This window comes from Myotis myotis, unplaced genomic scaffold (genome assembly GCF_014108235.1).
Source record: "Myotis myotis isolate mMyoMyo1 unplaced genomic scaffold, mMyoMyo1.p scaffold_m19_p_12, whole genome shotgun sequence".
Classification (NCBI taxonomy): domain Eukaryota; kingdom Metazoa; phylum Chordata; class Mammalia; order Chiroptera; family Vespertilionidae; genus Myotis; species Myotis myotis.
This window is the reverse complement of record NW_023416316.1, coordinates 35,210,341-35,228,639: the sequence shown is the minus strand read 5'-3', so window position 1 is coordinate 35,228,639 and position 18,299 is coordinate 35,210,341.

Here is an 18,299-nt window from a genome sequence, read left to right as displayed (position 1 = left end):
CTGTGTCTGTAGGGCTGGGTTGCCTGCACACTCCCTATCGTTCTCAGGCTCAGTTCAGAACCTGGGCAGGTCCCAGACTGTAGGTGGCAGACATGGGTGACTCAGCTGCACGCGGCTGGGAGAGGCAGGGGAACGCACTTAATTATAGGCCTGGGACTATAAAGTAAAATGGAGAATTGGGGCAATTACCCACCTCCTCCCCCACTTTCTTTCCTTGTCTGCCTACTTTAGGCAATTATTTTACTTTCACATGAGTCTATAGCAGTTTTCTAATCGTACTCTATTCGATAGTATTAATATAGTATGATATACTAGTAGAAAAGGAGTTCCATAGAAATGCTGTATTAAATAAAGTTAAGCAGGCTTTATTGTGGCAGGACTTGGGGGAGTTGTTATGTGCACTGACCATTTCAGAATGAAACATAACATTTGCCCAAACGTCTTTGCCTATGAAAGTTGTGTGTGTGTGTGTGTGTGTGTGTGTGTGTGTGTGTGTGTGTGTGAGAGAGAGAGAGAGAGAGAGAGAGAGAGAGAGAGAGAGAGAGAGAGAGAGAGAGAGAGAGAGGGCTTGCCATGCCAGACTGATCCTTCAAGGAACTCCTTTTGGGAAATGCTAATATCGATATTTTCTCCTCTTTGCTGCCAATGTCAGAGGGCCTTGCTGGAAATAGCGTGGTGCAGAGGGAAGCCCACGGGGCTTGGGATCCATGCGTCCAGGACAGGAGTCAGGATAGATTCTAGCCCTGGCAGTGCCACTACATTACGTTGGGCGAGTCGCCTTATCTCTGTGCTTCCAAGTCTGGAAAGGGAAGCCCCCCCTGGCTGCTCTCACAGGTTCTTTCTTGAACCAATCTGAAACTCCCAGTGTGAAGTGTGGGGAGGGGATTTCCTTATTTCACCAACCTCTGAAAATACTCTATAGGTACTCGTCGTTTTACCCAACATTTCCTAAACCATTTTTAAAAGCATTTTTATCTCTACCTTGATTTGAGATGTGCCCTTGATCATATGTTAAATTCCTTTATACACTTCAGTCTATTTCTGGATTATTCCAGTTTCTTCCATTGTTTTGATGTACAGGTCCCATGCAATTTAATTATCGAGATATTTTAATTGGTTTTGCATATAATTGAGTACTTATTGATAAGTCCAACTTATCAATTAGGTCTTTTATGAATCATGTTGTTGGTGTTGAATCTGAATAGTCATCACCAGGGAACATCCAGGGAACCAATGGGCATAGAAAATATAGTTCACTTGTATTACTGAGGGCATAATTTGAATGGGAAAAAATGTGTTTGCGAATGTCTAGTTGATATTCTGGAAGGATGAATCAGTTGGGTGACTCTCTGCAGAATGCTGCAGCTGCCCAGAAAGTTACATCTCAGTTACAGTGGGGAAACTAAATCAGAAATCTGTATCTTCATTATCCTTGTAGACTAGATAGCCAACTTTTTTATTACTAGTCTGGCCACCTGAAACCACAACCTGGCCTGCCCTGACTTTTGAAATTTAGTCTTGGTTCTTTCTTTCAGGCTGTTTAACTGCTTGGCTTTCTCCGTCATTGCTTTTAAATACCTATGTTCCAGCCAACTTATCAGTCCTGCTTAATGGTCTAGGATAATTCTATGAATTGGTTACAAAGTTAACTATGCCTGTTTGCCAATCTGTTGCCCATCTTTGAATAACTAGGTTGTCCCTAACCAAATGCAAAAGCCAAATTGATTGAAGACAAAATATGGCAGTGATTATTTCAATAAACTGGAAGCCTATTTAACCTTGCTCTCCTCAGGAAAAAAAAGAAAAAGATTTTTATTGTTGTTGTTCTTCGGAAGCTGCAAATTTTCTCACGTGACAGATTTTACATTGAACCTTTATTGCACGCCTTTAAAAAAGGATATTTTCCTAAACTAAGTAAATGATAATAACAGCAGGTAACATGGAGCTATTTTATTATATTTTTATATTTCAAACAAACATCATTTGTACCTAAAAGGAAGCTTTTTGTGCTCACTGGCCTGCAAGATTCTTTGGGTAATTGAAGAAAGTTTCAGAATACATTATGAAAGCTGATTATATTTACTCATCTTACATTTTGTGATTCAGAAAATGTAGAAATGAGATGTATACTTCACATAAAAATATGTTTGGTTTTTATCCCCAGGAATTTATTTAACTTCCACCTGGGAGGGATTCGGCTAGCCCTTTGTGATGTCTGCATCAAAATATGCAAACTGAACATTGGTTGTTAAGATACGAGGAAAATGGAGCTGAGCCAAAAAAAAAACAAAAAAAAAAAAACAAATAAAAATAAGTGCAGAAAGGAAATGCTTGATAAGCCTGGCATGGTGCCCTGTAGGAGTGAATGAAGCATTCACAAAATATATTAAGAAGAAGAGGGGTGTTTAAAATAACTCACGCTCAACATCCTCTGATACAGACACAAATCTCAGAAGTAATTAAAATAAAGATATCAAAGGGAAGGGCAAATACCCCTGCAAACTCAGAATGGTAAAATACACACAGCATGACCTCGGCTACCATTGAATCAAATAAGCTGTTAATTACAAAAGGATGAACACCCTCTGGAGATAACCGCAAACTCCAGGCAGTCGATAGGATGTGATAACATCCAATACAATCAAGAAACATTTGAGTTGAGCACAGGATTATACATGAGGATCGGAGGGTTAGGAAACATGGCATTTCTGAGTCTAGTAAACAGAAAGCACAGGATGCCAGCTGAGGAAGGCATAGGCTAGGAACGACAGGTGTGATGAATTAATCACCAGGAAAGCGAGGAGGTGATGGCTCTGTTTCTGGCGGGCAGGGAAGGAATGCACTAGGATGACCTCTCTTGCATCTCTAACCTTCCATTATGTATTGAGCACATGGGTGGCTATAATGTTAAGAAATTCTAAAAACTGTAATTGCTATTGATCTTTGGTTAAGCAGGAAAGTTGTGGATTTGTATTTAAAAAATTAGGAGACACACTGTGTCCCTGAAATTCTTGGTATTACAATATTATCACATCTGGTTGAGATGATGGCTAAAGGTATATTTTAAGACAGAGAAACGCATTTTGATGAACATAAGTACCTGATGTTTATCCTATGTATTTGTTGCTTATGGCTGTGTAACAAATTACACCAAAGTTTAGTGGTTTATAACAATACACATCTACCTCACAGCTTCCGTGCATCAGGTATCTAGGGTAGTTCAGCTGGTTGCCTCTGGTTCAGGGCCTATCACAAAGACCCAATGAAGCTATTGGCTGCGGCTGCAGTTATCTCAAGGTTCAAATTGGGAAGGATCCACTTCCAAGCTCATTCCCATGACTGTTGATGTCTTTAGATCCAGTCCCAAGCTTAGTCATGTGATTGTTGGCAGACCTCAGGTCCTTGCTGGCTGTCCTATGGGGATATCAGTCCTTTGACATGCAGGCTTATCCATGGGGCTCTTCATAATGTGAAAGCTTGCTCTCAAGAGCTGAGATAGTGACAGAAACAGAGAGACAGAGACAAAGAGAGAGGCAAGATGGAAGCCACATTTTTTTTGTTACCTAATCTCAGAAGTGACATCCCATCATCTCTGTTGCACTCTATTCTTTAAAAGCAAGTCACTAATTCCAGCCACACTCGAGAAGAGGGGATTACACAAGGGCATGAAGACCAAAAGGTAGGAGCATTAAGGATAATTTCAGAGGTGTGCTCCTACATCTTATTTATTGAAATTTGAGAATCAATAGAACAACATTGAAATACGACTTACTAAAGAGGGTTTGTTTGTTTTTTTGCAGTCCCTAACTAGGTCTTTTTTGCATTATCGTTAACTATTTATGGACAGTAAAGTATGTATGTATGTTTGTATGTATGTATGTATGACAAGTATGTTGGCAAGATCAGGAGCTTCATGTAAGGATCTGAACTTATTTCCTTTATCCCTGCATCAATATTGGTAGGTATTCAAGTTAACATCTCAACTTATGCTTTCAAGATCCAAATTGGACCTTTTGTCAACACTGGGCATTGTTAACCACTCCTTCCATAAAAAGTCTCTCTGGCTTTTGAGAGTAATGCTCTATTCTGGGTTTCCTTCCACCTCTCTGATTTTGCCACTTAATGTTCATCGGATACTCTTCCATCTCTGCTTACTTACTAAAGTTTGATATTCTCTATGATTTTCTCCTTAGCCTTTTCCTCTGTTCACTTGGCTTATTTTCTTACAGTCACCTTACACATACCTATGCTTTTAAGTATACCTGGTTACTGATGATATTAAAAAATACCTATACAGTACAGAAATCTCAGCTCCTATGTATCCCATGCATCCGGTCACTCTTCATTTCCAGTTTATTATTTTTCACTTCACAAGGATTTTATTTTTTACCATCTCCAGTATCTCAGGTAAAGGCATTTCCCCTTTTCACGTGGATAAAGATTGTAGACTCCTAATTGGTTACTGCCTCCAGTGGCAACAACTTCAAACTTGTCTTTGTGTTGCCACAATGATCTTTAACTGATTTCATAGCCCTTCCCCTGGCTCCTTATCAATGTGGTGATAAAAATCTAGAAACCTTATCTTGTTTACTTCTTTTTCCAAATCTACCAAACATGCAATGAATGCTGTAGTCATTTGGAACCACTTGCAGGGTTCTGAAACTGCTTTCTCACACCACTGTACCTGTGCACACACAGTTCCTCAGGCTTGTATATTTTTCAGGCTCCTTCTAATTGGCTGACTTCTATTTCTTTTTTCTCCCACATGCATAACTAAAGAAGAGCCAGGTCTAGAAGACCTCTTTAAATTGGCCTTCTCCTCACTTCTACCCCCATCCCAGCCCTACACACATGCATACATGCACAGGTACAAGTACAGCACACAGACACAGGCTGACCCTAAATACTCTTCTTCTGCCCTATAACATCCCAACTTACCTGTATCATTGCCAAGAGCATTCTGCACTGTGCTTATCTGTTTACTTAAGTGTCTCCCCTAGGCTGAGGGTGATAATCACAAGGGTAAGATCGTATAAATTTCTGTATTCCCAACATCTAATTCAGAGTCCGGCATAAAATAGGTGCATAATAATGTGTTATTGAATGAACAAAAACATGGGTTCATGAATGAATGAATGTCAAATTCTCACATTTTGACCATATATTCGGTTTAATATGTTCAATTTTTATGAGAACCCTGATTTTTTAAGGGGCATGGAGAGTGAAATTTCTAAGAAATATGGATCCAGCTATCACTTTGTCCCACCAGGTGAGAAACAGTAGTCGGAGTCCTTGTGAATTCTTATTTGAAAGGGAGAGCCACATTTTTCTGAGCTGATTACGAAACTATGTCTACCAACCACATTCACCGGTTGACCTTCTGTGTCCTATGTGCTCGCCTATAATTTTCTTGGTGCTTCCAGCCACTTGGCTGCTGTGTTGTGATTAGTTACATTCAGAAGGTTCCCTCTTCAGTGAGGATGGAGAGTTTTCTCTGTCCACGCCCAACTCTTCTCTGCTTTGCGGGACAGTTGGGATGGAAAGTGAGCCAAGATTGCAAAGGTTTGCCTTTGATGAAACAATCACCTTTGCAGACACTCTGTGGAAAAATGGACAAGAGCTATAATGAAAGCCTAACTTCAGTCAAACAAATTCAAATCCAGAGTTTTAATTGTGGTTGAGGTTCCAGAATCTCATCATAGTAGGACTGGTTATTATTGTGTTGAGTGATTCACAGGGTGATAATAACACAGCACAGAAGTTGTTTTTGGCCTGTCTTAAGAATTTAAATTCCTTATAGATACCATCTTATTACCTCTCCAAACATGCCTGCATCTTAAAAGAAAGCATTGAACCTATGCTCACAGGTAGGTGCTTGAGTCTGTTTCACTGCCTAGGGGCAGGGCCACACCCAGTGCATACTAGGAAAGTGACATCTATTATGGTCTAATTGTGGGCCCTTACTGCCCTTTATCCTCCCTAGAGTGGAGTCTCTCAGTCTGTTTATAATTACTAATATTATTAGCCACATATGATGATTTAGGATCCTGAATTCACGTGTGTGTGTGTGTGTGTGTGTGTGTGTGTGTGTGTGTGTGTGTAATCTGAATAAGATGCCCTAAATTTGCCAGGGTATGCATATGTACATAACTAATGTGAAATTTTAAGCTGAAATGTTATTTTATTTTAATTTTGTGAGTTCATTCATAGAGCACTGAGTTTCCATCCTCTCTAAACCTCCCCAGCACATAGACCATATTACCCCCTCCCAGTTACCTTTTCTCTTTGGACAGAAGTGAATTGATAAGTCTTCATAGACTAAATGTTCCTTCTCTAACTTTAGGCAAGACTATGAAAAAGGCAATTTGTGACCAAAAACCTTCCGTTTCCTGGGTTGCCACTTCTCACTCCCTTCATTTCCTTCCTTGTCCTACTTGTTCGGTCATCCTTGGGATGTTTTTATTCTCTCCCTGTTGTGTGATGTTTCATTATTCCTAACAGACCATCCTTGACATGGAACGGTACACATGCTACTTTTTAAAAGTACATAACCATTGAGCCACATGGGCCAGGTATGCCTTTGTGCTAATGATACATATTCATGAGGCTCACCTGGAGTGCCCACCCTGCCTGTTTCCTGCCTTCTGGCTCCCAGCGCATGGCACATGATTAATATTCAGTGCGCCTAGCTTCATGGTTCGATTTCTGGTCCCGGCACATGTCTGGGTTGCGGGCTTTATCCCCAGTAGGGGGTGTCCAGGAGGCTACTGATCAATGATTCTCTCTTACCATTGATGTTTCTATCTCTCTTTTCCTCTCCCTTCCTCTCTGAAATCAATAAAATATAAATATTTTAAAATTCTGCAATGATGGTAGGAAAATAATGACTCCAACTTTTTCCAAGTTTAGACTTAATGACATTCTTAGTAAAGGCATGGAATCTAAGAAAAATGTTGTACCTTCTTTAGGTACAAGAACCAGTATTTATGGAATATGTATGTATTCAGTGCTCACCTATAATGAAGAATGCAAAGTAATATTTAGCTAGACAGAGTTTTTAACATTGGTTTCACCCACTTCAGCAAATGCTGCCAAGATCTTCATGGCTAAATTAGCATCTTGCTTATACAGTATATAGATGGGTGATATTTTCATTATAGGTAAGAAATAGGACTCTAAGAAATTCATTACTTGTAATGCCTACTATGGACAGTTGCCACACATCATTGCATTTCATACCAGTCCAGGATTAGAAGAGAAGAACTTAAATGAACAGAACTTTAATTGGACTGGTATCGAAGAATGGCTGCAAAAAATTTTCCTCTTCTTGAATGGGAGAGCACTTCATTTCTGAAAGTCTTCACAATGTAAGTTATTCTCTATTTGAATAAAAATATTGGCGAAATTTAACTTTGCTTTAGCACTGCATGGCAATTAAGCTCTTGCTTTAGAGGAGAGTTTAACTTTTTCGTTGTGGTAATGGTAATCATCATGAAAAAGTTTTATTAAGTATTCAGAGCCTGGACAATATGCAGGCGTGGGCAAAAGTAGATTTACACGTTGTGAGTACATGTAACACAGAGTTTATGGTTGTATTGTTATTTATTTTGTATTATTTATTGTCAACATACTTTTGCCCACTGCTGCATATGTTACACAAAAAATAAGTACTGTTTTCAGAGAACTCTGTATATTCTTACATCAGTCCTCTAAATATAAAAATTTAATTTGTTTCCTATTTCCCGTATGTGAATATGAGGCTCCAAGTACTTAATGGGCATGCCTAAAGCGACAGAAGTGAGGAAAGTCAATCATCTTTCTACTAAGCCTTGTATCATGTTATGCATTTGAAAAGGCTTGGAAATAGGCAAAATTGCAAAATTGGTAAAGATTGTCTTATTTGAGTTCCTACTTGGGGCTTTTATTTCTCCGTATACTCTTCTTGAAGCTCTGTTAACCCTTTTCCATTATACACTTCCTCTTACCTCTGAGTATTTTTTTTTATTCTCCTTCACAGATCTTTCTCTGCCCACTCATACCTAACATGCTGATATTCCTCAGAATTCTGCCCTAAACCTTTCTCTTTCTTCACTGTACTCAGTATTTCTGGAGGATATCTTCCTATAGCTTCTTCTATCCCCTGTATAACCCCACACAAATTTGATATCTCTCATTCAGACTTCTCTCCTACTTTATATCTCTGCCTCAGTAACCTACAGCTAATATAAGCACAGAGTACCCTTTAATTGAACTCATGCTCTTTTATACATGCTTCTGTGGTGGAAGAAGAAATTTTACCCTTCGATGTTCTTTTGGCTGGCCTAATAATTACATATACATGAGACAGACTAACAAGAGATAATAACCAAATTTAATTACATGCATACATATGGGAACCCCACATAAATGAGAGAGTCAGAAACACCACATACATGAGAAGTTCACAGATAGAAAGGTAAAATGAGGTATCTATGACATTCTGAGCTAAGAATGAGATAAGGTGCCTTGGGGCCTCAGAGGGTCATTGTAGGATGAGAGTAAGAGTAGATGTTCAGTAATTAGTGGTTTGCTCTACCCTATAAACATGTCAAAAAAGATAATCTCTGATAATCTCTTATTATACACAAGGGCCCTAACTTAATTTTTTCTAGATAGTTAATAGGGGGGGGGGGAATGACATTTCTTTTGACCTTTTAGGGTCGCAATTGCCTTTGGCTTAAAATAATCCACATACCAAAGTCACATCTTGGGGTAACTTGTTCTAAACTCCTACCTTCCTCTTTGTGCTTCCCATATCTTAATGGCACCACCATCTACTACCCAGTTGCCCAAGCCAAGAGCTTCAGAGACATCTTTCAGCTTCATTTTTCCTCACCTTGCATATATAATTGATTTCCACAGCCAAAGATTTTAAGAAACAGATCTTTTCTGCCCATTTTTCTTTAAATTCTCATTGCGGTCCTGACCATCTCTCTAAAACTTTTACTATAGCCACATATATATGTCCCTGCATTTCTCTAATTATCCTTTTACTCAATGCATTCAATTCTATTCCTCCTACCTGGGAAAACTCCTTTTAATCATATCCAGGAAAATAAGGAGTATCATATTCAATCTGTTTTCCTCTCTTGTAAGAGATCAAGTCTGTACTTTATCATGTTCTATAACAACTTGCAAAGCTTGTCTGGTTTTATATCAACCACCTTCCAAAACCTCATCAAAGTCGGAGGACCCAGCCAGAGTAGCCACAAGCCAAGTGCTCAAGCAGCAGTAACTACTTCAGCCCCCTGGGTCTTGGCAGCTGCTGCACTGACTCAGCCAAGCTCCCCATAAAATGATTACAACATTTTTTTAAAGGGCCTTTGTTCTTGATGTGTTTGATATGCATGTTATCTAGACTTTAATGCAATCCAAAAGGAGAACAATAAGCAGAAATCAGTATAGCTAAGTCAATGGTAGCACAAAAATATCTCCTAGGTGAAATAATAAATGAAAATCCTTTGGCTCTTTGTAAAAGTACAACCGCCCATGATACTATCTTGTGCTTCACTCCCAAAACTTGCCCCTGGGTTTGGAGGTGTGGTGGAATTCTGTAGCAAAGTAGCAAGGTAAGATGCACATAGAGCCTCAACCTTTTCTTCTACCTTTTGTTTTTTTAAGTGGAGTCTTTTTACCTTATCTTGATATAAACTCGGTTTATAAAATTATGGGAATTTGAATTTACACATTTTCTTTTTCAGTTTTTGATACGTATATAGTTGCAGGAGTCTAAGCTAAAATGTGTAATCAAATAGCACATGTTCTTGAATTGTTAGCACTAGAAGAAATCTTATAGATAGCCTTATTCAACTCATTATTGAGAAACATGAGGTTCTAAGTAGGGGAACAATGGATCTGTAGTCACATGACTAGTAGATATCAATCATATCAATAATACTTGTGTTGGCTTCACTTTACTTAAGTCAGTGCCCTTTCTGAACTCTCATGTAAATTTGTCATATAAAAAAAATAAATAAATTGGTTTGCACAGAAAGCACCATACTGAAGAGGATAAGTCAGAATAGACATTGGAGCCAGATGAACCCAATCCAAATGCTAGCTATCTAATTCTTAGCTCAGTCAAGTTAATTAAATTTGAGGCTCAATATTCCCATATGTAAAATGGGCATAAAATTAACTATCTCATAGAATTGATATGAGGGTTAAGTAAATGTATGTATGTAAAATGTTTACATTGTGCATAGCATAGTTCAGCCATGGGCAAACTACGGCCCGTTTGAAATGAATAAAACTAAAAAAAAAAAAAAAAGACTGTACCCTTTTATGTAATGATGTTTACTTTGAATTTATATTAGTTCACACAAACACTCCATCCTTGCTTTTGTTCTGGCCCTCTGGTCCAGTTTAAGAACCCATTGTGGCCCTCGAGTCAAAAAGTTTGCCCACCCCTGACATAGTTTCTTTTTCTTAAAAAAGAAGGAAAAAACCCAATTATATAATATATTATTCTATCTAATAAAGAGGGAATATGCTAATTGACCCTCACACTGTTGCAAAGATGGCGGTGCCCACAGCCAATAAGGAGGGAATATGCTAATTGACTGTCCCACCCTCAAAGATGGCGGTGCCCACATCCACAAAATGGCTGGCAGGGAAGGGCAGTTGTGGGTGATCAGGCCAGCAGGGGAGGGTAGTTAGGGGTGACCAGGCCTGCAGGGGAGGGCAGTTGGGGGGAACCAGGCCTGCAGGGGAGGGAAGTTAGGGGTGACTGGGCCGGCAGGGGAGGGCAGTTAGGGGTGACCGAGCTGGCAGGGGTGGGCAGTTAGGGCCAGCTTTGTCTGAACTCTAAAAGAAAATAAATTAATCACACAGCTCTTGGATGTAAGGAGTATTCAAAGAAGTGCAGATATAAGCACATCATTTTCACTTGTTTAAAATGGAAATTAAGGGAGCTACCTACTCCAAGGATTATCCTGAAACCAGAATAGAATGACTTACCCATGTAACCACAGTTAATCAGATGAGTTTAAGGTTTTTTAGTTAATAAAATACATACATTTTAAGCTATAATTATACTATTAAACTAGAGTCCTGGTGCAAAAAATTCAGGCACTGGGGCGGGGGGTGTGGGGGGGCGCGGTTCCCTCAGCCCAGCCTGCACCCTCTCCAATCTGGGACCCCTCAGGGGATGTCTGACTGTGGCAGTCAGACATCCCTCTCACAGTCCGGGACTGCTGGCTCCCAACAGCTCACCTGCCTGATTGCCCCTAACTGCTTCTACCTGCCAGCCTGATCACCCCCTAACCACTCCCCTGTCAGCTTGATTGATGCCTAACTGTTCCCCTGCCAGCCTTATCACCCCCAACTGCCCTCCCCTGCTGGCCCAGTCATCCCCAACTGCCCTCCTCTGCCAGCCTGGTCCCACCCCAGCTTCCCACCCCTGCCAGCCCAGCTGCCCCTAACTGCCCATCCCTGCCAGCTCGGTCATCCCTAACTGCCCTCCCCTGCAGGCCTGGTTCCCCCCAACTGCCCTCCCCTGCAGGCCTGGTCACCCCTAACTACCCTCCCCTGCTGGCCTGATCACCCACAACTGCCCTTCCCTGCCAGCCATTTTGTGGATGTGGGCACCGCCATCTTTGAGGGTGGGACAGTCAATTAGCATATTCCCTCCTTATTGGCTGTGGGCACCGCCATCTTTGCAACAGTGTGAGGGTCAATTAGCATATTCCCTCTTTATTAGATAGAATAATATGACTAAGTTATATAAAGTGGGTAAGTGCCAAGTAATACAGGATATATGTTCATAGGGAAAAGTCCTAGTGGAGGTGGAGGGCGATAAGCCGGGCCAAACCTCCTAGACAAGACACAGTGAGCTGTGGGCTGAAGTTGGCAGGAAAGGAGGGACCTGATTTAACAGTGAAAGGGCATTTATGTGTGGGAGAAATTATTGCATAGATTAAGGTTAAGCAATTTGTTTCCTTGACAGTGGGTGAAATATTCTCAGTTTAAATACACTAAAAATCTATTGTGTAACCAGAGGTTTGTCTTCTATCTTCCCTTATCTTTCCAATCAGCACACTCTACAATTACACCCTTTGCTCCAAGGCACTCCCACTCTTAAGATCTCACCCATAAATCAGGGAGCAGCTTTAACTATGTGCTTTGCCACCTTGTGTTGCAATAGGACATACCAACAGGACATAATCTCCACATGGGGTTTTTGTGGGAGCTGCAATCAAATCCAATTTAAATATGTACGTTCCCCCACTCTGCCTTTCGGCAAAAAACCTAAGTTGCCATGGGAAGAAACTAGTAATGGCAAACATAGAATGGTGCCTCCCAGTTGTAGATAAGGACTGCTGTTAGAAGAGTGTGTGTGTGTGTGTGTGTGTGTGTGTGTGTGTGTGTGTGTGTGTCTATGTGCATTATGAATAAACAAAAATTCAGATGTGAGAAAATCCTTAGCTTGGCCACTGATGGACATTTAAGAACTTGAGAACAGCTGGCTTTCTTACTGTGTTTCTCACTTTAGAGCTAGAAGGATGTGAAAGATTATCTAGTTCACTGGTTTTCCAATCGCGTTCCCAAGAGCCCCGATGTGTCACAGAGGGAGTTAGTAGGTTGAGCTCCACCACACACACTTTTGATTCCTATCATAGGTCTACTCGCTATCAAGAGCGGTGCATATTGGAAAGCACTTGTGACTTAAAAATGCAGTCATTTTCAGTCATCTGACTTAAAGGCATTTGTGACTTTAAAAAGTATTTGTTTCTAGGCAATTATGATGAAAGATTCCATTGGGCCTGTTCTAGGTAGCCGACTCCCAGGGAACTAAAGTGAGGGACTGCTTATTTTCTGTCAACAAAAAATCCCCTGACACTCAGCTCTAGCCCAGTCCTTGGTCAGGCTCCCTCTGTTCTCACCTATACACCTGTCTGGGCCTTATGGTTCCCAAGAAGGTTTTTTGTGGTTTTTTTGTTTTGTTTTGTTTTTATATATATATAAATTCCAGCACCAGAGCTTCTCTTTGAAGCACTGAAAGACACTTTTTTGATCATCACAAATTGTCAACCTAAAGCAGATATGACCCTGATAACACAAGTAATTTCTCAGTGTAGGCAGGCAAACTTTATGTTCTAAATAGAAGTGGTGATTATCTGTGATGCCTTGTGGGGCCATTCACTGGTGACTGTCCATGTTACCTACATCATTGTCGAGTAACAATCACACTGTGTGCTGACATGACAACTTATAGTAGCTTTTGTCTTCATTGACTAAGAAGTGTGTTTTAATAGGGATGCATTAATAAAGCACCTAAGCATACATGAATTCAATATACATGAACCAAGAACTGCATATTTGAGAGCCTTTGATATTCAGGTTTTTTTAAAGTTCTGCCCCAATAAAAAAAATCTAAAAACTATTGATTAATAATAATCATTTATTCTTGTGGATAAGGAAACCAGAGGCCAAGGAGATGAAGTGAATTTTTCAGTCACACAGTTTTAAACAATGGAGCTGGAACTAAAATCAATGGTATTTGGCTAAACATTCAGAGTTATTGGTCCCCACTCTTCCAATCAGAACCACAGAGTTGCAGGATGTCAGAGTGTAAGGGGTACTAGAATCCAGTTAGTCATCAATTTTCTAAAGCACAGGTGAATGATAGAAGGATGCTGGAATCCCAGCTCGAGTCTTGAATTCTGGCACTACCTAGCCATGCAGATATAGCCTCTTTTGGCTTCAGTATTCTCAGAGAACATATTTGCACTTGATTATGGGTCAGTGAACTTTAACTGCCCAGCGTAATTGTTTTGGGTGTCAGTAGACTATTACTTGATGTGCGTGGGACAAACCCCTCTGCTAAGGATGGGCAGGTGTCCTGGGCTTGGCCACTCAGCATCACAGTGAATGGTTCCAGCATCTACCTGACCTCACCTCCACCAGAAAGAACCAGGTCAGGGTTTTGGTTTCTCTCCACGAGGATGAGGGCCATGGCTGTAAGGGATGTATGTGAAGAAAATATGCCTGAGAATGAAGCCACATGAAGGAAAGGAGAGCTACAATATGGAAAGACAGTCTTTGTGCCATCATCTGAGGCTCTGGATCCAGCATAATTAGCCAAGAGAGTTCATCTTTTTATGTAAACTAGTTCAGATTACATTTTGGCCATTCACAGCCTTAAAAAAATCCTGAGACAAAAATTCATGGAACAGTTCAGCACTAAAATTGCACAGTTTTATGAAGAGGTGTGAGCAATAACAAATGCACTCAGAAATATAGAGTAAATTATGAAATGAAATGCTTTTAAAATAGTGTTTTAAAAGCTCTCTGAACGTGTCTCATTGTTTTTATTCTTTGAAGTTACCTACCAAGGTTTAGTGCTTTGGAAATGAGTACCTACTTTTTAAGAGAGTACTTTACATCAGCCATACATTCTTTTACCCTGAATCATTAGAGGAAGAAAAGGAGTGAAGGGGATAGCACAGAGGAAAGCCATTGCACCATACTTTTAGCAGCATTCTAAATGTGTGTATTAGATTTATTTAATAGTTGTCTTAACAAGTTGGACCATTTTATCATTAACTCGAGGTAGCATACATTTATAATACCATTCCCTCATTAAATATTCCTTAAGAGGATTTTAGTTGAGTAGAAACATTTAAAATGAGGTGCTGTAACTCTTTTTTCTGTAATGAATTTATTCCTTTCTATGGAATTAATTAAAATCATTTGTGGATGAGAGATATGCAGTAAATGAATCAAGTGGTGTTCAGGCAAAGGTTAAAGAGTAACTGCCATTAAATGAAATGAAGCACATTGTGAAGGCAACGTGTTAATGGGGAATTTTTATACTTTTACGCACCAACAAGAAGTTCATTACTCAAAGAAATTATGCTTATTGGAGATTGCTGTTTCCTGCCCTCTTTCCTTCCCTCCCTCTTTCCTTTCTTCTTCCCTTTCTTCCTTCCACCCTTCTTTTTAAATGAAGAAAATTGGCTTCATTCCTGTTCTGAAACAAACCTATATGTTTGTTGAGAATCTGGACACTGAAGTACAAAATTGCCATAAATTATTTTCCTTAAATCCAGAGTCTTCATTCTTAGACAGGCCATGGTAAAAATGGTGAAGATAAGACAAGAATGGTGAGAGAGCTAAACTTTAAAACCAGGGGAAACATCTTTTCAAATATAATTCACAAACTACGAATGGAAATGTCATTGCCTCACTCAGAGGGTTAATCACTTTCTAATTTGAACTGGCAAATTTTATAATGACACTGTGAAATTAGCAGCATTTTATTGTGTTAATTATCTGAAGGATACTACATCGTTACTTCTAATAAATGTAAATGAGATTGTGTCTCCTAGGACAATACACAGACAAGGTGAATTTTTATTGGCTATTTATGGGATTCTAGTACAGTCTTTCTACATTTTTCTTCCCTTATAAAATACTTTTAGTGTTGGCTTACCATGCGAATTTACCTGTATTTTATTTAATATAATATTTTAAAGGTCATTAAAGCTCTCATTTGAACTCACTTTCACTCAAAGCAATGTTGACTATTAAAAACCATGTCAAGTGTCAACTCACTCAACCAAGACTGAGGGCCACAGTCCTACTATAAGAATAATAAAAATTCAGCCATTCCTTTTAAAGATACTTAAAAAGATGTTGCTCATTCACTCACTTGATTCAACTATGTATTTTGGAATGAACTAGTAAAATGTTGAGGTCAGTAGTTAAAAGGAAATAAAGGTATTTTTTAAATAAATAATTGAATACATATGGCAGTTAACAAATACAGAGTGAATTGCCAATCAAAGTGGACAGACACTGTTGGAGACCTAGTCTGAGTGAGTCACCCCATGAGAGCGTGGAGAGTGTGAAGGAAAATAACAGGCAGTTCTCAGCCTAAAACAAGTAACAAGCTAAGAGACAGAGGAAAAACAAATACAGAAGGTACTAAAAACATATAACCTAAATGAGGAGCTATTAAGATTAAAAGGCAAGGGATGTTGGTCACATGCTGATTATGAATATCATAGAAGAAGGGGATGTCACTTAAGATGAACCTTGGACAGAAAAAAATAGATTTTAATAGCCTGAGATAGGGACAGGGCATTGTGATAATTATTTTAACAATAATAGTAGCTACCAATTAAATAACTACCATGTGCCAACATATTCTATACATTAATATTCATTATCCTAGTAGCCTTGCAATGTAAATATAATTCCTGTTGTATGGATGATGAAATTGGAGACAAGGCTATTAAGTAATATTACCAAGATCACACAGACAACAAACAAAGTCAAAATTTTAAGCCATTTCTGTTTAGTGTATAATCCTGCACTGCTTTCAATATAGGAAGGTGCATCTAAAAGCAAAATTTTTTTCAATAGGCATTTTCACATTGGATAACCAATAACTGTGGTTTCTAGCTCTGAGGATAAATAAAAACCAAACCTCTCTTCCTCTTTTTCCTCGGATTTCTCATGTTTACAAAGAGGGAGAGGCGTGGCTACCTGTAAGTTTAAGATAAGGATTGTATAAAGTAATTAATGTGAGCACTTAGCATCGTATCTGGCCTTCATTAAAAGACATAGTTATTATCATTACTGCTGATTATAATTATAGTTGGTGTTGTTGTGGTTGAAAATAAAGTCAATTTCCTGTCTCTCACATAATTTGTTTTCTTTCTCATTTCAGTTAGTTGCCCACCTTTCAACTGTTTCATCTTTTTTGGTTGTTTTGTACATAGGGTGAGGCTCAAAAATAAATGATGAATCAGAACTAGGCTGATATAATCTGGTTAACTTTTACACACTTAAATGACTTAAATGAAAGGAGAGATTTGAAACTAACAATTGAAATTTACCTTTAATATGATAAAACAAGCAAGAAATATGTAGCCGGGGCTCACAGTGTTCATTGCTGCTCTTGGTAACTGGCTATACAGAGAAACAAAGCATGGCTCCACCATCAAAGAAATACTATTTAACTAGTGAGATAAGACAATCATTCAAACAATGAGAGATAATAGAAACTGGATTATAATTAATGGCTTAATTATGAGACATAAACTGTGAATATTATAGGAAGACAGAAGAGGGTGGACTCCAAGGGAGTCCATAGCCCCTTAATGGAGGTGGAACCTGAATTAATTACACCTTGTACGATGAAGATAAGATTGGATGAATGGCATGGAGTCCCATGTGGGTTTTGTTTGTCCAAGCTATATTACCACAGAAAACTCTCTCTGTTGCGAAATTATCAGAATGCATTACCTCTTACTTCAGAATTGAGCTATACTAAGGATTTGAGGAAAGAGTTTCAACTGCAGCTAAATATGACTGGGGCCACCCTGACTGGTTTGGCTCAGTAGATAGAGCGTAGGCCTGAGGACGCAAGCGTCCCGGGTTCGATTCCGGTCAAGGGCATGTACCTTGGTTATGGGCACATCCCCAGTAGGGGGTGTGCAGGAGGCAGCTGATCAATGTTTCTCGCTCATTGATGTTTCTAACTCTCTATCCCTCTCCCTTCCTCTCTGTAAAAAATCAATAAAATATATTTTAAAACAATATGACTGGGGCCATTATAGAAATAGAACTGTTGTGGTAATAAGACCCAACAATTCCATAGCTAGCAAAGTTGCTTTTTATATGTGAAAGAAACATATAATAAAAATATTACTAATGTTAAATTGGATCTAGTAGATTAGAGTATACAAATCACCTTTCATTAAAACTAAGCAGTGGATAGAGTGGGTAGGAGGACACAAAAGCAAAAAAATTTTCTAGTCATGCCCTTGCTGGGTGGCCCTGTTTCTTGAAGTGTCGTCACGTACATCAAAAGGCTGTGGTTTGATTCCTGGTCAGGGCACATACTTAGATTATGGGTTTGATCCCTGGTCAGAGTGTGTACGGGAGGCAACCGATCTGTTTCTCTATCATGTGGATCTTTCTCTTTCTCTCTCTCTCTCTAGAATCAATGAAAAACATATTCTTGATGAAGATTAAAAAATGTTTTTACTCATATATAGAGAGATAATTCGCTTCTTCCTTTATTTATTTTGTCCATTCATTGATTGGAACAAGGACTTAGGAAAACTGAGGCATCTACTAAAGTATCATCTGAAACAAACAAACAAACAAACAAACAAACAAATAAGTTGTAAGATTTAAAATGAAATTACTATTTTCCAAGTTACTAGATGAAAATCAAAAGAAAAGCAAATCATAAGATATAATAGTAGAAGTACAAATTAGAATGTTGATTGAAAAAATAAATA